At 41.7% G+C, this 6,387-nt stretch overlaps 1 long non-coding RNA gene across 1 annotated transcript; it reads left to right on the top strand.

Moving 5' to 3' along the window:
• The first annotated feature begins 2,547 nt into the window (after positions 1-2,547).
• Positions 2,548-5,749, top strand: LOC109366943. The gene is made up of 3 exons (XR_002113654.1): positions 2,548-2,630; positions 3,146-3,194; positions 5,666-5,749. It is a non-coding gene; the product is annotated as an uncharacterized LOC109366943 (long non-coding RNA).
• The last annotated feature ends 638 nt before the right edge of the window (positions 5,750-6,387 follow it).

The following is a 6,387-nucleotide window of genomic DNA, read 5'->3' as shown; positions in this document are numbered from 1 at the left end:
CTGGGAATTTCTCCCTTAACATCAGCTGAGTTACAGATGGTATGAAGCAACATTTCCAGTGTGAGTGGACATTGACCAACTGGTGTTGCAAACAGGATAATCTAGAACAGTAAAAACTTTCACTTTAACTGTGCTCACACCGTTGTTTGTGTGGGAGACAGAGCAGAGTGTGAATGGCAACACTTCCTATTCATCCCTTTTGAAAAAGAAGTGTCTTCTTTCAGAGGAATTGCTTTTGAACTCCTTACAGTGTAGAGACTGCTTGAAATATTTTCAAACTGAAGTAACTTGAGTCCTTCTGCTTCACCAAGTAAAAAGATAAACAACTCAATTTTGGCACCATTAGGTTGCATTTACAATCTATCATCCTCACATTACAGACACTAGAAATGAGGTACTGAATCACAGAAGTAGCTGCCTTTAAATGCCTCATCAGTTTGGGAGTGAAAAGAAATGAGAGACATGTGGGATTCATCTTTTTTGTTTTACTTGGATATGGAAATGGAGGCAGAAGCTACAGCAGATTAGTAGTCCAGATACAAGGAAAGGCAGCATATTTAGCTGAATTTATTCTTAAATATTTACTGTATGATAATCTGAAGTGTCTACTATGTACAGATGGCTCATAAATGGAAACTGCCATGAATTATGCCAAACATGTACAGGGAACCAGGAGCCTCGAGCAACTTCTTTAAGACTGCAATCTCCATACATGTAGACATGAATCGAGACAATATTTTTTGATAAGGTTTAATCTCCCATCCCATACTCCTTACTCCTGTAAGTACTCTGTACTATGCACTATGTATTATGCAGAATGCACTATGGAGAACCCCATGAGGAAATCTGACTGTATCTGCAGTACGAGATCTCCAGTGTACTGTTCAATTAGGCCTACAGCTACACACTGAGCAATGTACAGAAAAAAAAAATGACAAGAGCATTGAGTAGCTGTCTAACCTGTGCGCTTAATGTGACAGTCCTGAGGGGAAAATAGCTTAGGAATTTATCACTACAGGCTGTAACCTAAACACTACACTCCAAAACACTGCATTATGGTTAGAAAGGCAACGTCACTTTGGGCATTTTCTAACATGTCTGTTTCCTCAGCATTCTTCTAACATAGATTCAAGAAGGAACCACTTTTATGAGCTTTCAGGGTGATAAATTATACTGGGGGCAGGGAGAAAGAAAGCAGCTTCATAAATTGTAGTCATTTTCTTACATTAAAAAGTGATCAAAACATTTTTTGCTTTGTTTTTCAGAATAAAATGTTCCAAATCTATTCTAGATAGAACAGTTCAAGTTTCCTTGACGATGGGACATGCAGTGTCTTTTCCAATAAAATTGCTGTTCTGATTTTATAATATTTTCTGATTTTGTCTAACATTTTTGTCTTAGTTTGCAGAACAGTTGATCCTTTGCATGCTATTTCCATTTTCATTTTGTTATTGGAGAAGAATGTATTTGCAAACAAATGAAATTTAGAAGTAATTATTATCAACCATACCACTAGGTGGGGCTTCTTTTCTGCCTTTCCCACTAAAGGTGATGGAACTGTGGGACTGAATTCAGAGAATTTATGATCTATTGCATTATTAGTCAATGAAATATAAAGCTCTTTTTTCATCATTATTATTTTTAATACGTCTGGCAGAGCAGGATTGAGCATGCTTTGATTCATACATGGCTCTGTCAGTGATTTCTGTGTGCATTCTGATAACGACGGTTACTATGCCAATCCATTGCTTTTGCAGAGTTAGGCAGCATCACACAGTCCTGGGTTTCTTGTTCACGCACTCCAGAGTGCATGAACTTGCTAGAACAGTACAGTAATATTAAGGCAGCACATACGTCTGCTGGTTTTTCTTACTGTAAAAAAAATATATATATATATGTATATATATATATATATGTATGTATTTAGAGATGCATATCTATTTCATTCACTGAAATTCAACTGTGACATCTTATAGGGTTTTTTGTTTTTGTATTTTGTTGTCTTGTTAGCAGTATGGTACTGTGTTACAGACACCCAGTTGCTGGTAGGTATGTGCATCAACTGAAACAATCCTGTTGTAAGCCATAAAAATAAAATGACTGTGATATAAAGTACCTCTCTTACAGGATCTCCTACTAGATACCTGTTTTTGCATCTTCTAACACACTTCAGCAATTCATAACAAACTCTAATCGGGGCAGTTTTGGGAAAATGCAGACTCAGTGTTGAATTTACTACTCGTGCTGCAATTTGAAAAGCTACACGTGCAAACAAACAATTTTTAACATTGGGTCTATGCAGCCTATGTAGGTCTATACAGTGTCTCAAGAGAAGTGAAAGAAACAGCTGATGTACTACTCATGTACGCAGTTGTGACTGCCCAGCCAAAAGGCTGCCCTGCATTAGCTAGGAGTTACTAGAACATGCTGCATTGCACAACTCTAGTTTCCTGAAAAACAGGGTGGCACCTGAGCTGATGACGTCAGGTTAAAGTTCGATTTTTAAAAAACACAATGCAAAGACCAGCAGAGGCTTTGCCAGCTGACATCACAAAGGCCCTTCTGACCACTTGGCCAGCTCTGATGTCCTAGCAGAGTCCAAATGAGTTCATGCTTCTGTTGATTTTGAGGTACAGGCCTCCTCTTTGTGACAAACTCAAAAGCACAAAACAGAAACCATCTGGGTGCAAGTTCATGTACAGCACCCTTTATATAAGACTACTCTGCCTAAGATGGAGCCCCATTCACGCTGAAGCCCGATGCAATACAATGGCATATAACATGGTTGAATTTGATCCACGGCAGCAAACTTGCTGAGGATGCATGCCATCGATGCACCCAGATCACTGATAGAAATGTTCAACAGAGCTGGCCCTAGAACTGAGCTCTGGGGTCACTCCTGTGACTGGCCGCCAGCCAGTTATAAAGAAGGAAATTAAGTCTAATCATCTACTTCTGAATAACATCTAGTCAGATTATAAAGATCCACTGAGTCTTTCATCCAGTGTCTGATCATCCTACAAATGATCACTAAACTGAAATCCTGTCCTTATTGCAAAATACAAAGAAGCTCGTGGGCTATGTAAACTTTTTTTTTTTTAAATTAATTGAGACCATTAATATCCTTCTTGCCATTTGTGTACAGCAAGCTCAACTGTTACAACTGGGATGAAGAAGATGACTTCTGAAGTGAAGTAAGAATTGTTCAGAACTAATGGTGTTAGAGTTTGGGAAAAGATGTTATTAATGTAGTGTACAAACTGTGATAATCCCTGCATATCTATAAATCCCTGTAAATTGTTAAATATCTCTTAGTATTTATTAGTCATTCAAGTTTTCTGATAAGCTATTGCTACAGGAGATTTTCTTAGGTAAAACTAGAGGGGAAATTGCAGAGATGTGGTGTATTTGAACTACATACACTCTATGTAGTAGAGTACTTTCCGTCTGGATGGATAGGAAAAGCTAGTTTTGGTCTTGAAGATTTGAAGCTAACATCAAAATTGCATAAAAAGAAATGATGAAAAGTGTACGGATGGCCTTCGGAATTAAATTGTGTGGCTGAGTTGAACCCTCCAGTTACATGACTGGGTGTCTGCAAACTAATATTTTTATGTTCATTTTGTGTCCAGTGATGACTATTGATCCAAGGAGCTCAGTGAATTTATTAAATTGCACATCAAACAGAGCTCCCTCCCAAAGCAGCAAACCAAAATCTCTGATCTAACAAGAAACACATCACCATGCAGTCATGGTCAGAATGGAGAAAGCGATGCTGGGAATCACTTAGCACTGATTTGAGCATTCCTATTTTTCTCATGTCGCTCAGTAGTCATCTCAGGATGAAAATGCTCTAGGAGGATGTGTGTGTTGAATGCAGGATGGGGATTAGAGGGAAAAGAGAGGAAGATGGGAAACATGGAGGGGGATGAAGAATGAAGGTGCTCAGTAGATGATTTATGTCAAATGTCCTTTAATACAACTGGCAGAGTTTCAAGGAATGCAAAAAGCCTGTCAATCTGCTGTCTTCTACTAAAAATGCCCCCAGTTCTATCTTGAATAACAAAGCAGTAAATAGTACTTGGAAGTACCCTGGTTACCCCATTCTTTTAAGAGAATCAATTCTGAAATATTTCAGAGACAACAATGAATGCCTCCTAAATAATGCCCCCTCTCATCAGTGTGTGTCATAAAGGTTTCCAATTTTGTGATCCAATTTCAGATCACACTCACTTTCAGAATATGAGCCAATGACCAACACCAAAACTCCGGGACTCCTCCTCGTGTGCTGCTGTCTCCTTAAAATTCTTTTCATGCAGAATGAAAAGAATGTAATTCCTGTTGTCTTAACTGCTTTTTCTAAATTTCTGTGAACAGCAGTCCTTCCTGCAGGCCTGTCTCCCAGACTTGCAGAGCATATAAGGAATGCATATTAACTTCCACAGTACTGCTTAATTTTTTAACAACATTTACAGCATGTTTCTCTTTTTACAGTCCCTTATTTTGCTTAATTCTTTCACATTCCTCTTCAATTTCTATTACTCCAGGTGGTTTTGCGTTATCAGCAAACAGCACATTTTTCCCCTTTGCTGCTTAAAACTTTGGCTGATGGGGTCAGGAGCAATGGCAACTGATTTAAGCATGCAACAGTCACTCACAAAGGCCATCAATTCCAGCACCAGGCCATCCTGCAGGGTGCAGGGATGGAGGCACCAGCCTGTGCTGGTCAATCCCAAGGGAGCTGATCCACCAGGAGCTGGTAGTGCTCAGAGGGCATCTGACAGGACATGAGAGACCAGCAGTGATGGTGGCCATTGTTCATATGGCCCTTGAGAGCACTGGGCCACGGTGGGCAGTCAGAACTGCTCAGCAACCTAGGGACAGAGGTCTGAGAGGTAGTGGGCAGGCTGAGGGGCATGAGAACCTTGCTAACTAGAGCTCTGAGCAGCCTGACGTCTGCTCTGCCCATATCCAAAGTTTTGGTGGCAGGTTTCCTTTTATCACTAAGGATGGGCAAGGATAAGGATGGTTGATCTAGAGGTATCTTTTAGTTCTTAAAGAATAATTCATTGGTGTCATTGTCCAGACTAAGTAGCCCATAGCAGAGTTCCATAACATCCCCTTATTTGCTTCTCCTTTAATCCTTACCTAGATGCTGCCAACTGTGCCATCGCCACCTGCTAGCTCTGTACAGTCCAGCCCCTCCCTCACACACAGCCACCCCCCCCTCACCTGCCCTGCCCGTCCTTGCAGAAAGGCCCAGAACGGTCCATTGCAACACACCAGTCACAGGGCTTTGCCCACCAAGTTTTACTGATGCCAGTGATGTCGTGGCTCTGGGACTGAGCCAAAGGCTTCTGGCTCCTCTCACTTGTTTCTCAGTGCATGCTGCATGCACTGATGTAGCAACATTCCAAAGGTGCTTCACCATAGCCAGCACCTGCTGGAGCAGGATTTCTCTAGCACCCAGCCCTGAAACAAGATGCTCACCTGGTCAGTCTTTGTTTCAGCTTGGTTAACCCCACGTGCCACACATGTAGAACGGGTGAGCTGTGAGTCTCACTTTCAGGCAGAGTTGACAAAGGGCTTACGTTGCATCCTCTTTTGGTCAAAGTCAGTGCTAACAGCAACACAGCTATCTGTTCTGTTTGTGGCCTTCTTGCAGTGCATTGCAGACCTCAGCTCAGTAACTCCACGGCTTACTTCCATTACAACGAGGCTGTCTAAAGATCCAAAGGGTGGCACACCAGCTCCCTGAACTGGCCGGTTACGGGGCTGCCCTATGAACAGCCCAGCTGAGCCGAAAGCAGAGCATCAGTGATGAGCAGCTGACAGCAAACTGCTATTAGTCATGTTTTCCATTGGCACCGCTGATGCCACAGAGTGTCTGTCCTTCATTCCTGTTCCTACAAAGCTCCGAAGTGAACTACAAACAAATGTTGCATGCAATGCCAGGAGCTGGAGGAGTCATTCACTGGCAGGCCGCTACTTGGCAGCGAGGCTTCGCACTCAAAATAAAACAAAGGATGTACAACAAACGAGTGCCTCCCCCCAAGAAAAAGAACAGTTTAAGAACAAAGTGTTTTTGCAGCCATCCATAGAAATCACCACAGACAATAGTAATAGTGTGCACAGAGAGTTTGGAAAAGATCTCAGATACGGTCTGAGCACAGTAATAAAAGGATGTTAGCAGGATGCTGGTGGCCATGTGTAACCCTTGGAAAATAGAACTGAAGGGAATTCAACTGGAATCTTATTAGACGTTCTGAGTGTCGGGAAAAGCTGCACCTGCGCGTGTGCTGCCAGAGGCTTTAGCTTTTATTTTCTGCGGGCACTGCTGGGACCAAATGAGGGGGAGAAAAAGCAACTGAAAAGACTGGTTTAGAA

The sequence above is a fragment of the Meleagris gallopavo genome, chromosome 3 (assembly GCF_000146605.3).
Source record: "Meleagris gallopavo isolate NT-WF06-2002-E0010 breed Aviagen turkey brand Nicholas breeding stock chromosome 3, Turkey_5.1, whole genome shotgun sequence".
NCBI classification, from domain to species: Eukaryota; Metazoa; Chordata; class Aves; order Galliformes; family Phasianidae; genus Meleagris; species Meleagris gallopavo.
This window is presented reverse-complemented; position numbering and strand designations above follow the sequence as displayed.